The 22,378-nt window shown below is 36.6% G+C and overlaps 1 protein-coding gene and 1 long non-coding RNA gene across 2 annotated transcripts in view; one reads left to right on the top strand and one right to left on the bottom strand.

Annotated features, from left to right (window-relative positions):
* LOC123867808 (tyrosine kinase receptor Cad96Ca) overlaps window positions 1-14,507 on the bottom strand; it is a 74,862-nt gene extending 60,355 nt beyond the window's left edge. Inside the window, exon 1 of the mRNA XM_045910078.1 lies at window positions 14,328-14,507. The gene's annotated coding sequence lies outside the window, so the exon portion shown is untranslated. The remainder of the gene's footprint in view (window positions 1-14,327) is intronic.
* On the top strand, window positions 3,492-20,733 carry LOC123867815. Its single transcript, XR_006796513.1, has 4 exons — window positions 3,492-3,784; window positions 10,130-10,137; window positions 19,574-19,576; window positions 20,721-20,733. It is a non-coding gene; the product is annotated as an uncharacterized LOC123867815 (long non-coding RNA).
* The last annotated feature ends 1,645 nt before the right edge of the window (window positions 20,734-22,378 follow it).

Genomic DNA, 22,378 nt, shown 5'->3' on the forward strand with positions numbered 1-22,378 from the left:
TGGAAAAGTAAATAATTATACCTACTTTAGACTATGGATATTGGATAGGGATATTTACCTGATTGCGCTTATTTGCTTCACTATCAAACCATAGGATGCCATAGGTAAAGTTTACTTGACTAATTGCAAGTTGCAACCATGTAGGTATATCGATAATTTTGTTGACATATTGTATAGAGAATAGTTCGGATGTGGTACGGCCGTGTACTATTACGTGATGCGGCGGGGCTAATTGCCACACTGAACACAGAATATATCCAATAGATACCTACTCAGAAGTAAATATTTGTACGGGAGCTGTGTGTCTGTATGCTCGACCGCACTAATAGGGAAATTTCCCAACCGAGCGGTGTTGTGCTCGGTAGCGCCAGCTGGTCCGACGGTTGTGCGTCGAAACTTCTATATATAGTGCAATTTGGTAAACGCTCTATCAATGCGATTGAAAGTTGCGTGTTTCTCCTTGAGTTTCCAATTAAACTACCCGTGCTGCCATCTAGGCCGCGGGTCGTAAGTTATCAGGCTGGGGTTCGTGTTTCGAGCGTTGTTGATTGATTGAGTTTTAGAAGCGACATCTTGTGAAGGTGGCAACCGCTACATGACTCCCCTCTGAGACGACGTCGTGGTGTGAAGTATCGAGGTGTGATTATTATTCTGGCATAGACATTTGATATTTTGATTCGATATATTAAGTTTCAAGCTGAGGTAGGTACTTCATCATTAGCATTGTCATCATCGTCAACCTGTGGACTTCCATCGTTTGGCACAAATACCTTCCCTAATCAGCGCCATCACACCGCGTTCCTCATCTAGCCATTTTCCTCCACGTTCTTTTGTATCGTCGGTCTATCGTGCTGGAGGGCCGGGCCTCTGTGGCTGAGTGCTCGAAAGTCCTCAGACTACGCTTTACTGCCTTGTTTGGTACCTATTCGCGGTCTCTGGATTCTAACTATTTCTGGCTATTAACTATTCTGAGCTCCAAAGAAATCCTTACGTACCTACTGCTTTTATTATTATTTATTTATTTATTTATTTCATTGCTGTCATGTACTAATAACTATATAACTTAAAGCTAGATAAGTATAGTTACATGACGCCCTGTCAGGGCATCGCAATTTACAATATATTAATTACATTTATTATACTCAATCATTTCAATCATTATAAATTAAGATTAATTTTAATGTTACATAATTATTAAATTATTAAATTAGTAGCGCTAAATAAATTAAATAAATAGTTTCTATTTGTAGGTATGTCATGTAGTGAGTAATAGGTATGTCAAATTAAAACTAAGTTTACAGATTCAAGAACAAACAGTACATAATTTATCGTGGAATTGAGGTCATATACGTAAAAGTAGGTGCAGTTAGTTACGAAAAAAGTTCATTATATATCATATTATATACTTGATAGCTTAAAGCAGCGACCGCGACAGTACCTACTCTCTCATCAGTCATCTTAACTAACCCCTTTTCAATTTCTAGACCGCGCCCTATGAGTCACAAAGGTCCCGGTTCCCACTGAGTCTTGTTACTTAACTAACATTCCTCGCTCGGACATTTACTGTGTAATAATGAAGTGTAAATCAGCTTGCAACTTACTTACTAATGAGATTAATGAGGGTGATACATCCTGCGTGTGTGCCAGCTACCGTGCGATTTGACCTACAGGCTAAGTACCTATCTATAACAATATAGCCGACCTACGTTTTGGCACAAAATAAATAAGTACAAAAGGATAATTACATACTGCAAAACGCGAAATTCACACGCTGGCTGTTCGACTATGATTGAATATTTACGTAAAATAATATTATATAAATATCAATCGGTTGAGGTAGGGCGGCAGACCAACAGACTGACACACTTTTAGACTTTTAGATATATTAGTATATGAGTATGCCCTCCTTATTTATCTGAAATCCTCTTTTTTACAAAATAACACTAATTTTCTCTCCTTTTCAACTTCCTTATCTGGCGATCCTAGATGTACGAGTAGTCTCTACACATACGGTACAAGAACGTGACGAGTGCAGTGGTGACACTGTAAAAATACCTATATCCAGCGGTGGACGTCCTTCAATTAAGAACAAGACGAACTACCTTCCCCATTTTCCATATTTATCTATCTTAATGATCTAAATAGCTCATCGTTTTCTGACTGGACCAGGTGAATAGAACTGACATGCTAGTTAACCATTTAAGTTGCTATCTCTCCCAGATCACTTGCACAGTGTAACGAAACCATAACATGGTACCGACCCACTATTGCATTATGAATGCATGTGCTAAGTAATTGATAAAATGTCTGTGTCTGAATAATTACTTCATGTGTCTAGGTAGGTATTTCTTGGTGAAGTACTGCTTGACCTTGTTAAGAATGCCAAGTTTTTTGCGGTGGTCTTGGCTTTGGCTTCGATGGATCTTCCGAAGTTGATATTAGCAGAGATGTCGAGACCTAGGAGATCAATGTGATCAGTGATATTAATGGATATGTTACGGGCTATTTGATAAGTCCGGGCACTATTAATAATGGCCGGTCTGTATTCATAATGCCCGACTCAATTGGACAATGTGATTAAAACAGCATGATTAATCACTTTTCCCGGCCATTATGAATAATGCCCACCCTATCTTGGGAAAAGTAATAAAATAGGTGAACTGTAGTGTTTTTGTTTATTAAATGAAATTAAACTTACAAAATTATCATGAAAGTTAGCAAAAAATAAACTATTGAACATAGTAGTTAAAAAATAAACAGTTAAAAATGTAATAACATCATTAGTTACCTACTTTTATTTTGATAAAAACTAACCTAACCTAACCTAAGACAAATTTATCACATTGCCCGGCTACAAGTAGGGAATTATTCATACTGCCCGGTCCAAGTGATAAATTCAAGCTATCTCAAACACTGACTTATTACATGGACTACGGGCCGTCGAACATTATTAATAATGGCCGGTCAAAGTGATAAATTAATCACTTTGCTCATCGCTTTTTCGCATTATTAATAATGGCCGGTCCTTATTAATAATGCCCAGTTAATCACGTTGCCCGGAACAAATAGGTATATTCCGGAAATTAGCAGTCAGGGTGAAAGGACTCCGTTTTGCTGTGAGTAGACACATCCATTGTTCCATCCATTCCAATCAACTAGGGTTTAGTTAAATACATGTCCATTATTTACCTCGTGTTATTCTTATTTATATTCATTGGAGTGGACATAATAATTCTCCATTTGCAAATGTTAGATATTTAAAGCTCGTATAGGTAGAGTAGGTACTATGCTTTTATGTGAAAACCTCTGCCGTATTCAAAGGGTCTTAAATATTTTAGTACCTATGGGCCTGGCCTACCTACATGTCCGCCATTTGCTTTTTTTTTTCAATTAACTCTTATACCAAGTGTCATTGTGATCCCATTGCTTCTACTTATTAAATATCTCTGTATTGTTCCAGATCAAATGTCGTTTTTAACATGAACTGTACATTTCAGCATGGAATCAATTGCCCATAATGTAGATGGCTTATTAGTTTTAGCAATCTCATTAAAATACGCCAAAAATATTGTTTCGGAGAAAATGTTGACATTTTTTCTCGTTTTTCCAACTCATAAAATTTTCATTACTTTCATGTATTTTTCTTGACTTCGCTGAAAGCAGGTTTTCTATTGCCAATTTGGCTTCTGACCTTAAATCTAGTGGAGTGAAATTAATCTCCATTTTACTCTCTGAACCGTTGAAACTCATTTTAATTATTATTAAATTTATATTTATTAAGTAGGTATGTAACTACTCAAGACGAATTTTCAGCTTTGCCGCCAATTTTTTTATAACATCTGTGCCGACAGGCAAACGCATTTATGGCTATACAACCACGTAAACGCAATTTGTACTAAGCAAAGCGACTATGGTATGCCAAGAATGACAAAATGCTGGAGCGTTTTAATGTTCCAAATTCAAAAACGCCCCGGCTAGCATGGGCAGTAGATATAAATTATATCCCCGATTATATCCACTGATTTCTATGACATCGGTGGATATAATCGAAGGATATAATTTTTATCTACTGCCCATGCTAGCCGGGCAGCAATGGATTTGATTTTCTTTCTCCGAAAATTCTATACTTCGCGTATTCTTTTTTCAAAATAATGACAATATTTCCATGCATGTTTGAGAAAATAAATTTTCTGATTCGCTTTTTTCTCCACATCTTGAGGACATTTTCTACTTACTTGATAAGAGGTAACTGATTAAATGAATTAATTTAATTTATAAAATGTTTTTTTATTAAAGTTTATTAAGTGGTTTTAACAATTGGCAAACACTTATAATATGTAGGTAACATAATATTATAAGTTTATTATAACATATTATATTATCAGCCTGTTATAATATTATTCGTAAATAAATATTTTTCATTCGTGATTAGCTTAACCATCCCGGCTTCTCAAAAATCAGGAATTTCTCAAAAATCTTTACTACGTTAATAATCTCAAGTCCCTATTTCCTAGACCATCGGATATTAAATATGAATCAGTTAGTTTATTCATAAAATAGATAAAGTATAGTAGGTAGGGTATATCAGAGACAAGTGTAAATTAAAAATTTATAACACCCCCGACAAGTGAAGGTTACAGTAACTAGAAAATAGCTGATAACTTTCAAACGGCTGAACCGATTTTCTTGAATTATAGCTAAGAACACTCTCGATCAAGCCACCTTTCAAACAAAAAAAACTAAATTAAAATCGGTTCATTCGTTTAGGCGCTACGATGCCACAGACAGATACACAGATACACACGTCAAACTTATAACACCCCTCTATTTGGGTCGGGGGTTAAAAACATCAAAAAATGAACCAACGCACTTTCAAAACATAGGCCCAACCACTAAACAATCATGGCTCTGAATAAAACAACATTACATCATTTCAAACACTTCTAGACACTCGTGTGAAAGCATTTAAAATTGCTGTTATGCCTTTGCTAATTTATCTTGATGCTGTCTCTTTCAAACAGCTTAGGATGGAGTAAGACGGAAAATGATAGTCAGTCATTGGAACGAAGACTGTGTAGGTTTTGAAACCCATAGCACATTAGAGTTCGGTGACCGCTGTTATTATGTTGGGAAAGAAGAAAGTAAAAGACGTTAATTTAACGTATAGATGTATGAATATTAATGATTTTAAGCTTATTTCGTGTTTAACGACCTTTTATATATCAAGTTCACTCATATATTATCACGGCTTTAATGATATTTACTCAGAATTTCACTAAAAATGTCCATAAAATTCGACAAAATTTGATTATAATTTACCAATAAATTCTGGGCATATCGCCTACGCCCCAAATTTTCTCCCTTCTAATTAACAGTCGCGGTTAACTCTATCCACCTTCTCCGGTTAATAGTAACATGAAATCCAAATGATCAAAAAGGACATTGTTCTGCCTCCATACAAGTTTCGCCTAAAAACCAACAGTCATAAAATATTGATGAACCGGTTCAAAAAAACCTCTTTAAATCCCCGAAAGTAGATTGAAACAACGGACACTTCTGAGAATTTAGTTATTATCAAAAATGTTTTCGATTTTGAGGTTATATTTTACCTCGCTAGTCCCGTTTCGGTTTCGGGTTTCATTAGGTAGGTACTTATTTATGGATACCTATGTCTTTGAGGTTTCTGTTAAATGCTGTCAAAATAGCTTTGGTTTAGGTAGGTAGATAGGCACTCATTTTGCTTATTTGGTACCTACTCGGATATTCATTCGTAAGAGGTAAGTAGGTAGGTAAACAAAGCTTGGTATCTATTAAGTATGAATTATGATTTATGAATATGAATGACTGAATTAAATTAGTAGTTCCTATATACTTTTATCACTTTTCTACTAAACCTATTTGGTGGTATCAAAATTCAAAACTCAAAGTAGCAATTGAGTATGACATTTGATTGTTTTCTGTCATTAAAGCCCATAATGAGCATCAACTGAACAACATAGAGTAAAGAATACAAACACGATTGTGTTCCATCTCACTCGAACGCTAACATAAGCCGTATTTGTTTCTCGCTCACAACCAGCCCTTTCTCCTGTTGCACTTAGCGCTTTAACCTACTTGAGCTCTTATCTTTTACCATAGGGATCAAGCGCTGAAAGCGATGATTGGATAACGGTGAACGGAAACGTATGGGAATCAATTAAACATCTATTTAATTATTTTTATTAAATATTCTGAAGTGTCCGTGAAATTCTAATATTTGGAGTAAAGGTTTTAAATTATGCTAAGAATTATTGTATATGTCAAATGAATGTTGATTCTTAGGCGAATTATGACAATGTCCTTTGAGCTCCCGTTATCATCGAACCTGTACTCTAAATTGGCCTTTGACTGCGATGTCACTCTGATGGTAAGTGATGATGCACTCTTCGATGGAAGTGGGCTAAACGGGAAAGGGTATAGTAGTTTATACGGTACCTAGCTCTTGACTGCAATGTCACCTAAGTGGTAAGTGATGATGCACTCTAATGGAAGCGGGCCAACCTGGAAGGAGTATGGCAGTTTTCATTAAACCCATACTCCTATCCCAGCTGTGATGTCTAGCCGGAGCCGAATTCTCCAATCATAAAAATTCTTGTCCAATCCGGTATCGATGCCCGCAGAGACAATGTAGTTTTTTTTTTTTTTTAAGAATATTAGCCATGTTAAATGACTAATATTCCCCTTTCCTCTCCAACTAAGCGTCAGGCTTGTGCTAGGAGTAGGTACGACAATAGTGCAACAGGCGGGGTTTGAACCGCCGACCTTTCGGTTTTCAGTCCACTCCTTTACCGGTTGAGCTATTGAGGCTCTTTATAATTATAATTTTCAAATAGCGCAAGTTCAAGGTAAGATCCTTCTTCGTGATGCCAATCCTACCTACACTACCATTATTTCCTAATCCTGATTGTATACTTTATCACACTTCACACTAATATTATAAAGGCGAAAGTTTGTATGTGTGTGTGTGTGTGTGTGTGTGTGTGTGTGTATGTTTGTTACTCCTTCACGCAAAAACTACTGGACGGATTTGGCTGAAATTCGGAATGGAGATAGATAATATCCTGGATTAGCACATAGGCTACTTTTTATCCCGGAAAACCAAAGAGTTCCCACGGGATTTCGAAAAACCTGAATCCACGCGGGCAAAGCCGCGGGCATCGGCTAGTAAGTACATATACTCGTAGGTGCAATTTTGTATCTAGTCCAGACAAAATAAAATAAAATTCGGTCGTCACTTCAATAAATGGCTTGCGGCTTTTCTATCCCAATTTTGTCCCGTTTATTGAGAAAAATGTATTTTATTGGTGTGGCAGTCTCAGTTTCTTATACAGTTTTATAGATCGTAAATGTTCTCAGGAGCTACTCTGCAAGCATTTAAGCAATTATGGCGCTTAAAGAAAAACTATAAATGCGTAAATTGGTCTACGACCTCGTTCCCAGCCGCTAAGTCGTTCCCAGCTAGCTTGACGCCAGTGCTTTATTTAAATTTAAATTGCTAGATACCACAAGCCTTTTTATACAACAAGTGTAAATTAAAATTTATAACACCCCCGACAAGTGAAGGTTACAGTAACTAGAAAAGAGCTGATAACTTTCAAACGGCTGAACCAATTTTCTTGGACTATTCCGCGCCTACGATCCAAAGTATCTGAGTTTTCCAAAACATCATTTTCAAATAAATAATTATGTATCTAGGCAATGTCCATCCTGACAGCTTGACATTTGTCAATTGACACAAGACAAACAGAGACACAGATAAATACTCAGATACACATGTGTCAAACTTATAACACCCCTCTTTTAGGGTCGGGGGTTAAAAATAGCGAGCAAACGAGCAGGCGAGCTAACCTACCTACCCATCTATCTAATTTCGTGCTGTTTTAAGTCTAGGGTCACAAGTTAAAATATGGCAGCTAATTAAGTTTTTTTGGGGTAATAAGTAAAGTATTTTGGTACTATCCGATTGGCGGATTTAAAAAAAAAAAAAAAAAAAGGAAGGCTGAGGACCGGGTGTGGTGGCGCTCTTTAGGGAAGGCCTATGACCAGCAGTGGACTTCCACAGGCTGATGATGATGATGATGAAATATAACAATAAGTCGATACATTATTTACGGGGTTATTCTACGAGTCATTAGGAACTAAGTAATTGAGCCCGGTCAACCAAATAGGGCAAGAAATTAGTACTTACTATATTCCAAATTGTGGTAGTTTAAAAAAAAAATCAAATTGCTCTCGAAAATTATAATTCAGTAAGTTTTGTAGGCAGCTTTTTATTTAATAACTAGCTGATGCCCGCAGCTTCGCCCGCGTGGATTGGTCAGATCCCCTGCAGCATCAGGATTGAAGAGTTGGAATCCAAATTTTTTATGAAACAATGTCGCAAAGTTCCTCCATCGATTAAAAAAGAAATGACGCAAATCGGTTCAGAAATCTCGGAGATTTCAGTGTACATAGGTAGAAAAACACAACTCCCTTCTTGAAAGTCGGTTAAAAAAGTAGCCTATGTTACACCCTGGTCAATCCTCTACTTGTATGTGAAAATCCCGTTAAAATCGGTTCAGCCGTTCCGAAGATTAGCCTTTTCAAACAGACAGACAGACAGACAGACAGACAGACAGACCGACAGACAGACAGACAAAAATTTGAAAAACGTGTGATTCAGTTATGGTATCGTTCAAATAACCATATGACCTTAATATGTGGTAGTTATTTCGAAATTACAGACAGACACTCCAATTTTATTTATTAGTATAGATGCCGCGAATGAAATCGCGGGCATTTTGGTCCCTATACAAAAGTTTTAAGAAACGTCGCATCGCTGAGTCACTGGTGTGAATAGGAATTATTATTTATAGTCGGTACAATGTTATTTTCTCAGCAATAAACCCCTATCAATCTAACTCAAACTATTGTAAACATGCAAAGTTCATCAAAACAAAAAGTTTACAAACTTTAGCAAAAATAAGTACCTACCTACCTAACACACAGTCCGTACAAAACCAAAGAGCTTTATCTAAAGTGAAGTGTAGAGCGGTTTTTGTACAGATTTAAAGTAATAACTCAATCACTCGTAGTTTTTTTAAATCATTTTCATTTTAAGTATCATGTATTTCATTACTTCACAGTGATTTTAGAGGTGATTTCACATACCCATTGAATAACCCGCACATTCTTATGTAGCACTGGACAGTTTTATGCTGGTAACGAGGTCCTTTAAATGTCCTCTATCTAACATAAATGAGGTGATTTTTAGGTACACATTTTATTATTTTAAATTCTGAACGTGAAACTTGTAAAACCACTTAGGAAGTACAGCTGGTTTCGCCTGGACGGTCCTGTACTATTAGCACAGAAAAGCCTACCGCCGCGCCGGGAAGTTGCTATAATATTGAAAACGTTCCTGTGAAATGTTCCATCCATTGTTTTGTTATTTGAAATATTTTCATACTTGCGCATGCGGTTGAGGCCAAACGAGCGTTGTTTTATGAGATGAGAGTTGCGTGAAATAAAAAGGGTCATAAAATAAAAGATTTTGTTTTAATGTAAGCCTAAAGGCATTTTTGAATTGGATGACAAGTTTAAACCTTGAACCACGTGATGATAAGTGCAATGGGGTCTGAGATGGAAACAGGCTAAAACTTAGAAAATCAACAGGTACCCTCTCAGGGTGCCCCTAATAGATAAATACTAATCTACGCGGCATCGTACCAGAAGGCTAAATCACTTGACAGCATCTTTGCCGGTAGGGTGGCAAGCCTCTCACCAGATCACATTAAAGTAAATTTAAAAATTATGAATGAATTCCCATATTGCCTCTGCCAAAAATCGAACCTAAGACCTTCTGCTCATAAAACCACAGCGCTCACCACGGCACTAGGAGGGTCCTCAGAGGTTTATATATTTGACGCTTTCAAAGTGCCAAATAAAAAGCTTAAATATCTTTGTGAATTTGCAAAATACGTAGGACGCTATTTACTCGTAAAACTTCATAAAACATTCCCAATTCCAACTAATGCCCGGGGCCACATATATTTCACCAATTTCATTAAACCGGCAATGACCATTTCATGTACGGTCTGCTTCCCGGAAGTTTAAGGCGTTTAACATTATACTCATTCATTTAGCTGAAATAGTTACAACGGACCCTGTTCGGTATAATCTAATCATTTAAAAAAAAAAGTTTAATAGGAACCGTTGTGGTTCATTTGCGACTACCTAAGGCAAAGTCGCGGGCATCGGCTAGTAATTAAATAAGCGCAGAAGCGGCGCTTTCTACGTTGCTGTACCTACCATCTAATAATCGGTCAAGTACCTATCTACGAGTTAAACTCACACTGTAATATTGGAGGCCTAAACAATAAAAGAGTTGTTGATTCTGTGCGTGTTTTAATGAGACTCCTCTAAGGTGCGTTGCAGTATGTACATAATATACATATTATGTGCTACAAATGCTGTGGGCCACCTACTTACTACAGCACACGAAGAAATAACACTTATTTTTAGGGTTCCGTATCTCAAAAGGAAAAACAGAACCCTTATAGGATCACTTTGTTGTCTGTCTGTCTGTCTGTCTGCCTGTCTGCCTGTCCGTCTGTCCGTCTGTGGCTCAGAAAACTTAACTAATATAATATCTAAGCTTAAGCATATTAATAAATAATAAATAATAAATAACGTTAAGTAATTAAAGTAATTGAAATGCAAAAAAAACGTATATTTGCTTAGGTCACGCACATTGCGACTAGTCTAGCTAGAAATATAGTTAAGGTCAGAAAAATTTAAACCATTGAAAAAAAGTTGAAGTATATTTTTAACCCCCGACCCAAAAAGAGGGGTCTCTGTGTATCTGTGTATCTGTCTGTAGCATCGTAGCTCCTAAACTAATGAACCGATTTTAATTTAGTTTTTTTTGTTTGAAAGATGTCTTGATCGAGAGTGTCCAAGAAATCCAAGAAAATCGGTTCAGCCGTTTGAAAGTTATCAGCTCCTTTCTAGTTACTGTAACCTTCACTGGTCGGGGGTGTTATACATTTTCAATTTACACTTGTACTGTATTAAATTATCTGAAAATGAAAATCAACTCGAGCGTATTGTGTTACCTGTTGTTTAAAACTACCGAAACGTAAAACCTTTTGAAATACATGATGGTCCAAATTTCCAATACAATTGGTATGGTAGGTTTACCAATTATTTTAAATCGTTAAAGACATAACGGGCTTATTCAAATTATACTAAGTGTAAGTATTAACAGGGCTCTCTCCGTCACTCGCTTCATGCAATCGTAGTTCCAATTTCATTTGAATATTAAGCAACCAAAGTCCATGAAATTTTGCAGACATATTCTAGAAACTACATATTTAAAAACAAATCTAAAACACCACAGCCACAGATATTAATTTCTAGAATATGTCTGCAAAATTTCATGGACTTTGGTTGCTTAATATTCAAATGAAATGGGAACTACGATTGTATGGAGTAAGTGACGGAGAGCCCTGTTAAAGGCTTCCAACAGGGTTAAGCGGATTGACGTCAAGCACGTAGATTTGTTTTGCTAGATTTGTTTTGCTTGAACAAGCTGCTTGATGCGAGCTTGATGCGCCCGTCAAGCAGCTGGACCGAGCAAATGGCACTTTTCTCGTATCTCGAACACTGTCCGAACGTCGCTCGCGTCGCATCGTGCAAAAGTATAAAAAAATTAAATTGAAAATTTTAAAAATCCCCGACCGAAACCTCTAAAAAGTAAAAATATATTAAGAAAGTATGTATATATTGACCGTTTAAGTTTAATCTAACTAGTAAAGCTTTTATCCAAGCGCTCGTCCTGTCGGGGGACTGTTAAAGGTACCTAAAATAACAAAAACAGCTTTGAAAGCCATCCGTTTTAGAAAGAAATAGAATTTCTGTTATCTTTAGCGGTCCCCCGACTCAACGGGCGCTTGGACAATTAATTATACTAGCTGATGCCCGCAGCTTCGCCCGCGTGGATTTAGTTTTCTGAAAATCCCGTGGGAACTTGATATCCCAGGACAAAAGTAGCTTATCCGTAATAACCCGTCGAAATAATGTTGCAAAGTTCCTCTATCGATTAAAGAAGAAATGACGCAAATCGGTTCAGAAATCTCGGAGATTTCGGTGTACATAGGTAGAAAAACACAACTCCCTTTTTGAAAGTCGGTTAAAAAAATAGCCTATGTTACTCCCTGGTCAATCCTCTACTTGTATGTGAAAACCCCGTCAAAATCCGTTCAGCCATTCCGAAGATTAGCCTTTTCAAACAGATAGACAGACAGACAGACAGACAAACAGACAAAAATTTTAAAAACGTGTAATTCAGTTATAGTATCGTTCAAATAATCATATGACCTTAATATGCGGTAGTTATTTCGAAATTACAGACAGACACTTCAATTTTATTTATTAGTAGTATATAGTATAGGTTAAACTTAATTTGTCAATACATACTTACTTATTATATTTTTACTTTTTAGGGGTGGGGTGTCCGAGGTTTTTAAATTTTTTATTTAATTTTTATTTCACGCTTTTTATTAAACTTTTTATCTTAGCTTCTTAGCGAGCACCTACCTACCTACTTCATAAAAGAAACCTACCTGTCAAGTCTTATAGTTTTTTTTTTTGTTTTTTTTTTCCCATTGCAGACAAATTAGCCCTTGACTGCAATCTCACCAGGTGGTAAGTGACGATGCAGTCCTAGATGGCAGCGGGTTTAATGTCTAAGCCAACAAACTGGCCCACCAGTTTGGTGAGTTATTAATTTTAAGAATCTTGTAGAATTGATATGAATAAATAAATTAAAAAAAAACTGGAAGCGATATGGCACTTTTTATTAAACCCATACCCCTTTGGTTTTTACAGACATCGTACCAGAACACTGTTTACTACTACTAACTACTTAGTTTTCTTATTTGCCACTAACATATAAGAAATTCCTTGCAAATTGCAACTGTTCCGATAAAAAAGTTGCCAAAAATGCCTAATCTTTGCCGAAATAAGGCCTATGGTATTCTTAGACAGGAGATGTCATTATGTTAAGCCCACCTCGGGCCGTAATATCTTTGAAGAAACAAAGTAAAGCTGTCTCATCCCTTACGAAACCAACCTTATCAAAGGAATCGTCTATTATCCAAAAAGATATCTTCTAAGCAAAAAAATCCTATTTCTGCTTGCCTTACTACCTTCCAACAGTAGTCCTTCGCAATATTCCCTCTCTCTGCGTTTAGTTTTCTTGGGATAATACCTAGATACGGAGAGATCTAGTCTCTCCGTATTATGACTAGAATAAGGTTGAAAAAAAAAAGAATTGAGATTTTGCTGAGACGTCAGTTTCAGTTGAAACGAGAGAGATTTATGGCAGCGGTATGACGCTGTCTCGTTTTAACAGTGTCTTAAGCCTGAGCAAAGTCAAAGTACGCTCTATAGATCTCAGCCTTAGAGTACCCACCTACCAAGAGTAGGTGCGATTTCAACTACTTACCTATTCATAATAGAAATAGACTTTTTTATTCAAGTAAAGTTTTAAAGCAAGTCTTTTTTTTTGTATGAAGTTGAAAACTAAAACCCGACTACGATCGTCCTGAAACATTATACATATATACTTATAGTAAATAAAATTGATTTCCGTCGCTTGGTATATTTTTATGCTATAGTATAGTTTACATTCATGAACTCAAAATTTTCTTCTCTTTCATTTGACATCCCACCGGACACAATAACAATAATAATAACTCAAAATTTAAAACCCCCGACACAAAAACCTCTATAAGAAAACTAGAAAAGAGCTGATAACTTTCAAACGGCTGAACCGATTTTCTTCGATTATAGCAAAGAACACTCTCGATCAAGCCACCTTTCAAACAAAAAAAACTTTCGTATAGGAGCTACGATGCCACAGACAGATACACAAACACACGTCAAACTTATAACACCCCTCTTATTGGGTCGGGGGTTAAAAATAGGAAGTAGGATAGGATTGTGCGCTCATGTAAAAAGGGGGATCAAAGGATAGTACCTCATATATTATTCTGTGTTAAAGGTGCCTTATTTTTCAACACTTGCCTGCCTATCAAAATAAACATTCTATCCAATACATCGATGATCCAATATTAGTCATTATTATTAGCGTTGACAAATTAGTTATTACATCGGAAGCTAAACAGATGCTTCAGAAGCAGGCATTTAGTATTTATGAGTTAAATAGCCGTACATTTTAATACGTGCCTTTAAAGGTCACAATTGATCATCACCCTACATCACTTAGGAATAAAATAACTTACCTAGGTATTAAGTACTATGTTACTATTCCATGTCACATCACTAATCACAAGTGAAAATAAAAACTTCGATAATCGCTCATCACAATATTTGATAACTTTCACTACGATTTTGTATCGATTATGTTTGATCTAGTGATGTTACAATCACAGCGTTCTAAAACCGAGAACAATTGACGCTGGTTCACGTCAAACTGCGCGAGAGCCTTCCCCCACCAGCCTTCAAACTCATTCGCTTAGCTTACGTAGGGGGCAAACGACGGGTCTGCCCGCGAAATTCAAATTTTATTTGGTTTTTCGCAATTTGTAAACTATTACGACAGTGCCTTTTTTGAGCTAGATAGGTGAAAAAGTCTATTTTCAGTAACTTATCGGATTTGAGCTATTTACACAGTGGTGCCCTCAAGTCTTTTTTTACCCCACTACAGCAAAGCCAAAAGGAAGGGGTATGATTTTGGCAATCTATGTATGTATGTATGTATGTATGAATGTATTCATGTATGTATGTAATGTGAGTATGTATGAATGTATGCATGTATGTATGTAAGTTAATAGCGCCTAAACTACTAGGCCGATTTTGACAAATGAGGTGTCAATTGATTCGTTGTAAAGGTCCAGGTAACAAAGGCATATATTTCCTACGAAAAAAATTGACCTAACGGATGTTAGGTACATCAAAAAAAGTGGAGATCTCCAAAAAGTTTTTTGCATCGAGTGGGATGTCAAAGGAGGCTTACAGGAGGGTACAAGGAGGCTGACAGAAGAATCCAGCTGGGCTGGGCAGCATTTTCAGAGCTACGTCAGGTTTTCGAATCGTCTTCAGTGAATGTGTCCTACCGGTGATGACGTATGGAGCGGAAAAGTGGACACAGTTGGCCTCATCCACAAACTAAAAGTCGCTCAGAGCACTATGGAGAGAGCTATGCTTCGTATTACTCTCAGGGATAAAATCCAGAACGAGAAAATTCGCAGAAGAATAAAAGCGACCGACATAGCTCAAAGGATTAGCAAGCTGAAGTGGCAATGGGCAGGCTATGTCTGTCGTAGAACCGACGGCCGTTGGAGTGTGAAGTGTTCTGGAGTGGAGACTGCGTTCCCGTAAGCACAGTGTGGGACGACCTCCAGCCCGCTGGACCGATGACCTGAAGAAGGCAGCGGGTAGTGGGTGGATGAGGAAGGCGGAGGACCGTGTTTCGTGGCGCGCTCTTGGAAAGGCCTATGTCCAGCAGTGGACGCTTACAGGCTGATGGAATGGAATGGGATGTCAAATGAAAGAGGAGAAAATTCAGAGTTCATGAATGTAAATGTTAAAACATACCAAGCGACAGCTCAGAAATGATTTTACTATAATATTTCAGCGTTTATTAAATCGTAGTCGGGTTTTATTAAATAGGTACATGTAGGTTATTTACAGGTATTTGATCCTGAAACAACACAAAAGCGTATCGATTTTCATTCGGTTCTGAAGGCCAATGCAATATCCGTATCGAAGTGCTATTTCCGAACACTACGGTATTTATAGATTTTCTCGGAACTTGGTAGTCGATCCAACCACCGAGCGTAGATTAAGACTTGACCCGCAGCGATGGAATACAAATTGTATTATGATATTATTGCCGTGACATTCTGTGCAGGCAAGTCTAACGAACGTCTAACGAAGCCCTTGACCGCAAATTGACGTAGTGGATGGAAGACGAACGCAGTCTAAGCTGGCAGGCATATGATTTGGTTTGAGTATGGTACTTATTTTTATTAACAGGGCTCTCTCCGTCACTCGTTTCCACTCGTTTCATACAATTGTAGTTCCAATTTCATTTGAATATTAAGCAACCAAAGTCCATGAAATTTTGCAGACATATTCTAGAAACTAATATCTATGTCTGTGGTGTTTTAGATTTTTCTAAAAATATGTAGTTTTAAAATTACAGGGGCTCAAAGATTTGTATGTAAATTTTAAAGACCGCGTAACTTTGAAACCAAATATTTTAACAGAAATCTGGAAAACCACAGACATAGATTGCGGTACTTTTTCGTCATATTGCACGTCATATCAAAAACTATGCATAAAAATAAATAAAAATCTGTTTTAGAATGTACAGGTAAAGCTCTTTCATATTACGATATCCCACTTGATATAGTTATCTCACTTTGAAAATTGAAAATACGAATTAATTATTATTTATTCATGAACACATTTTAACTTTTTTTTTGTGATATAACTACAAATTCACGGTTTTCGGATTTGTTCCTTTACTTGTCCTATAAGACTAACCTACCTGCCAAAACCTACCTAGGTCAACGGGAAGTCGATACCGCATCTGCTGCGTGGCCTGGTTAAGATACGCGCTGTTGTATCGCTATAAAATATTGCCGTGGACGATGGCCCTTAGATTTGCTTTCTACCCACACCATCTTATACGGCTTGAGACTGGTCATGACAATACAGGCAAATCTTTTGTAAGAAGTTGAAAGGGTTTTCATGGTCTTATCAGATACTTAACGTAACAGCCCTTTGAAGTTTTGAACGAAAGGTCAGTGGAATTGGATATGTCTATTTTTTGATTTACTAGTTTTCCTCGCAGGTTTGCTGACCAAAATTCAACCCATAATGTACGATTCATTGCACAGGATAACATCTGTAGTGAAGTCAGATATATCAGTTAATTTCCATGAGGATTTTCCTCCTCCAAACAAATTAAAAAAAAGGGATCTGACGCTAGTGTGAATTAGTATTTAATGTTGTAAAAAAGTAGGCGTTACTTTGTAGAATAGAATAGAACTAAAATTTTAAATTTTGCTACAATGCTGAAACAGACAAATCTGTATGATGCAACAAGCAGCGTGCGATATGCACCGTCCGTCCTTCCACTACGTTTAATTTGTGCAAACCACATGTTTAGAAGTGGGAGGGCGCGGGCGGTGCGAGTACGGTAAAAAATAAAGAATAGTGACCGCGCTTTATATAGCCACGGACGCTCAGGCGCGAGGCGTGTAGTACGTACTCTGTACGTTAAAAATGTTCGCCGTGATTCTTTAAATTGACATAACTTTTTTATTTATGAACCAATTGACATGAAATAAACACTAAATGTTAAGTGAAGCTTACTACAATATATTAGTGAAAACCGTATCTAAATCGAATAAGTCATTTCTGATATTAGCGTGCACAAACACACAGACAAACATACAAACAGACAAAAAAAAAATTAATTACAATTTCGGGTTCGGCATCGATATAATAACAACCCCTGCTACTTTTTTTTATATTTTTCCATTGAACAGACACCACTTTTTTACAATTTTATTATATGTATAGATATAGATGGGGTATATGTAGCTCTCGGAAGCAACCATACATTTAAGGCAGAAGAATGAAGTTGGATACCTTCATTATTTAAACGTGTAAAAATGCCGTCAAGGGAATAACTATGGCTGCATGGGTTTAAAGCGCGCCCTTAGGCCTCTAATCTCATCATCTCATTAAGGACCAATTTCACTACGTATAATTTAAATATTATGCAATAAGTATACGTTAAATTTTCAATACGTATATAATCTCAGTTTTTGACATTTCTTCATTATTTTGACTCATTCAAAGGTACAATAACTAATCTAATTTAAATTAAAATAAAATTCTAATATGAATTTAAATTGGTAAAATGTGTTTTAAGTTATCCGAGAGTAAATGTAGCGGTTAATTTTATTCTTGGCATAACTTTATTCTCGGATAAGCCGCTGTTGGTGAAATGGGGCCTAATTAGATCCCATTAGCCTTACGTTCAGGTAGTTGATTCAATTACTACAAAGGTAACGAGAGCGTATTGTCATTGCAAGTAAACGAGAATTACGACGAGGTAATTAATTTGGCCGACATTGCAAGTTGTTCGAATACTCATGATCGTCTGAGGACGTAATAAAACTACTTTTATATCTAATGTGTAATATGCCTGAAGCTTTTAATCTCCTCTAGGTACCAATTTGTACCTTCTTAGAAAATAAATAGATACGTTGTGGCAAAAACATTTCGTACCAATACTGCTTTGGCTCGGAACCAACATTCTACAAAAGAAAGTTTTTTTTTTTCTTTAAATCTGGCTTTACTCTGATTAGCCAATGTCAAGTGTGTAGATATTTTCAAGTTATTGAATTTATACAAGTATGGACTCCGTCTGTGCCGGCGTCCGCCGACACACGCGCGGCGCCAACCTAAAGCGCTTCCCAGTCAGTTCCACCACCAAAAAACACCAACTAACACAAAAACCAACCACTCTTAACAAAAAAAACACTCCAAACAAGCACAGCACGCGCACCAGCAAACGCCATCACAGACGAAGTCCCAAAAGAAAGTTATCTATATAATATATTAATATGACGTGATTCACAGGAAACTTAAAATATATCCACTGAAATTCCATGCTTGCAAAGAAATTTTGAAAACGTAGGTACTTATAGCTAAATTACGATGAAGTGTAATCGTGATTTGGAAACAAATTTAAATAGCTTTTTGTAAAATTTAACAAAATTTCTAGCCTAAACTTCATTTTACTCAGCTATGGAATTTAGGCAATCTGTAATTATTACAGGTAATAGGTGTGTATCTAAGAACATTATTTTTCCTCCATCAATAGTAATTTGAGTGTTTCTTGAATAATTGTTATACTTACTTACCTAGTCTCGATATATGCTTGAAAAGCTGTGAAAATTACCTTTTTGTTTACATAAAGTTTACATAGTCTGTTTATTAGAGGTAGGTAGGCAATATAAAGTCCGCGAACCCTATTACACGCATGAGTAATTTTAACCCCTCCTGCACAGCACTCCTCTTTCTTCGATCTTACTTTTTATGTCGAATGTCGTAAAGCATCAACTGAAAGGATATTTGTGTCACGGATATAATAATATTATTTATTTATTATTACGCTACCTACTCGTAGGCCGTAGCTTTGTTACTGGTGTTATTATGAGGTAGGGTTGTAGGGTAGTAGGGAGGAGGGTAGGATACGGTACCTAAATATACCTATCGTCAACTACAGTCCACAAATGCCAAGGGACTAATATATGATCTGTGGCGCGACGTTGCGTCCCTGCGGCCTGCAGTCGTTGACTTGACTTCAAATAGGTACGTAAATGGCGGACTACAAGGTAGATATTTTAATAATTTCCTTAATTCAGGAACGCCGCGTACTGTGTGACAAAAGACTACCTACCAGAACACAAAGATAAACCTGAAATTTTGGTATTTGGTGTAGAACGTTAACCCAAAACCTATTTGAATTAGAAATTTATTTAAATTAAATTATTTTTCAGGGGGGCCCGCCATGCATGATAAAGGAGCCAATTTTTTTTTTATCCTAACTATGGGGTATCATTGTTTAGAACTCATTGAGTACGAACAATATTTTTATTTTTTTATCTCAAAAAATAAGGAAATGGGGTGCCGTCAAAGTTATCCGTTTTGAACCATTATTGTGACGGAGGCTACCTAGGTATCTCAATAATTAAACTAGCTAAGAATATGAAATTTCGGTATATCATGCACCAAATTTTTTTATCCCACAAAATCAAAGAGCTCCCACGGGATTTAGATAAACCTAAATCCACGCGGACGAAGTCGCAGGCGTCAGCTAATTTTTAACCGACTTCCAAAAAAGGAGGAGGTTCTCAATTCGTCGGGATCTTTTTTTTTTTTTTTTATTTTTTTTTTTTATGTATGTTCCCCGATTACTCAAAGACCCCTGGACCGATTTGGAAATTTTTTTTTTGTTTGAAAGGGTATACTGTGCAGGTGGTCCCATATAAATTTGGTGAAGATTTGATGAATATCTTCGGAGATGGAGAACAGAACTCCTCAATGGATAAGAGCAAATTGCTCGCGATCACTGTAACAGCTTAGTAAACAGTAGGGTTTTAACTGGGCATAGCATATTATAGTACAGTGGGGCCACTAAAAATTGTGAAATAAAAAATTTTCAAAAGAAAAATAAAACCGACTTCAAAAACAAAAAACACTAAAAAGTAGAAAATAATTTTTGTTTAGCTACACATGTAATGTACCTAGGTATGAAGTCGGGCGAGCTTCACTCTTGGATTTCTAATTTTGTTTTAATATGCTCGCTCGACTTCATACCTAGGTACATTACATGTGTAGCTAAACAAAAATTATTTTCTACTTTTTAGTGTTTTTGGTTTTTGAAGTCGGTTTTATTAATAAAACACGTATTTATGCACCTTACTCACAACCTGCACGGGGAAGCTGGAAGAAATCTCTGTTTAGAGATAAGCATTTCCTTTGTACATAGCTTAATTTATCTTAACTTTGTAACTACAATTTTGGTACATGAAAATAAATAAATAAATAAATAAAAAAGATAACATAGCAATAATATCAATAGGTAGGTGTAGGTATTGTCTTCTTTGAAAAGCAATTTTACAGACAATGATGAGGAGTTAAAATGTTAAGGGTCAGGTTAATTAGGGCTAAAATAAATATTACGTTATTTTATTTGAATTTCTTTTTACCACGCTGATTTTTTTAGTATTAATTAGTACCTATACAAGGTTAAAAAGTTTGTAAATTTTGCAATTAAAAAAACCAATTTGTAATGCGTCCAAACTAAGATTAGGAACGTCTTTTTGCCAAATTGTGATGTCTTAAGCTGGAAATACTAACTTGATTTGGTATATTTTATATAGGTAGGTACCAAGACCTAAAAATACAGTGCGACAAGGATATTTTGGCGCGTGGCCAAAATTGGAACTAACGCCGCCATCTTGTTATGTAGCATGCTGCCCCCTTGTATGTGGTATTGCTGGTAAAAAATCTGAGAATCACCTCTTTTTTTAAATATTCAAGCCATTCCATATATACATAACATCACGATATACCCTAATAATAGATACATCATAAATGTGTCTGCATCTTATAGCTATATTTAGCAACTAGCTGATGTCCGCAGCTTCGCCCGCGTGGACTTAGGTTTTTAGAAATCCCGTGGGAACTTTTAATTTCCCATGACAAAATTAGCCTCTCCGTAATAGCCCGTTCCCGGGATGCAACATGTTTCTGTACCGCGTAAAACATTATTGAACTGACGATCCTTTAAAAATCCCGAGGGATCGCCAGGATTTATCAATGCAATTCCTTACAGACAAAGTTATTCTTGAAATAGATACCTTTAAAATCAACCAATTTAAAACAGACAGTTTCTAAATCCCATCAGTTTTGGCGGTCAGGTCCCCTGCAGCATCAGGATTGAGGAGTTAGAATCAAAATTTTTTATGAAACAATGTCGCAAAGGTTTTTTATCGATTAAAAAAATTACGCAAATCGGTCCAGAACGCTAAATCGCTTGGCAGCACGGCTTTGCCAGTAGGGTGGGAACTAGCCATGGCGGAAGCCTGCCACTGGCCACCAGACCACATCGAATCCTTTCCTAAAGTAAGATAAATCTTCCCAACGAGTCACACCCCCAGTAACAGTGTGACTCGTTGGGAACCCATCGACTAAAGTAGTAAAGAAAGTAAAGTAGACTAAAGTAGTAAAGTTTAGAAGGTGTAAATTCTAAATTACCCCTGCCGGGATCGAACGTGGGATCTCCAAATAATAAGATCACAGCGCTCACCACTGCGCCAAGGAGGTCAACATCCTTGAAACTGATTTTTTTTCAGAAATTGGGTGATCTTAAAAGCTTCATTAAAAATCCATTACATGTTCTAAAACACAACGTTCCGGAAACTCATGAATTTGACACAGATATTGCTTTCAGTCCAACCTTCTCGTTAGAATTAAAAGAAACGTACCTACTTCCGGCCTCGGAAAATCATGCTACCCATTTTAATTTCGACCCTTAAAAGTTTATTTTATGGGTCTACCGTATTTTAGCGCACTGTAATTTGTTTAACAAATTAAGAAACGTGGGGACATACAATTAAAAAAAAATGTATTTCGTACTTGAAATAAGAAAAAATTCGATTCAGAACTCGCACGTCCAGAAGTAGAGTCCGGCAGTGAATGTGAAGTGTGAAAGTGAATCGGCATATACATGTATCAACCG

This window comes from Maniola jurtina, chromosome 8, assembly GCF_905333055.1.
Source record: "Maniola jurtina chromosome 8, ilManJurt1.1, whole genome shotgun sequence".
Taxonomy (NCBI): domain Eukaryota; kingdom Metazoa; phylum Arthropoda; class Insecta; order Lepidoptera; family Nymphalidae; genus Maniola; species Maniola jurtina.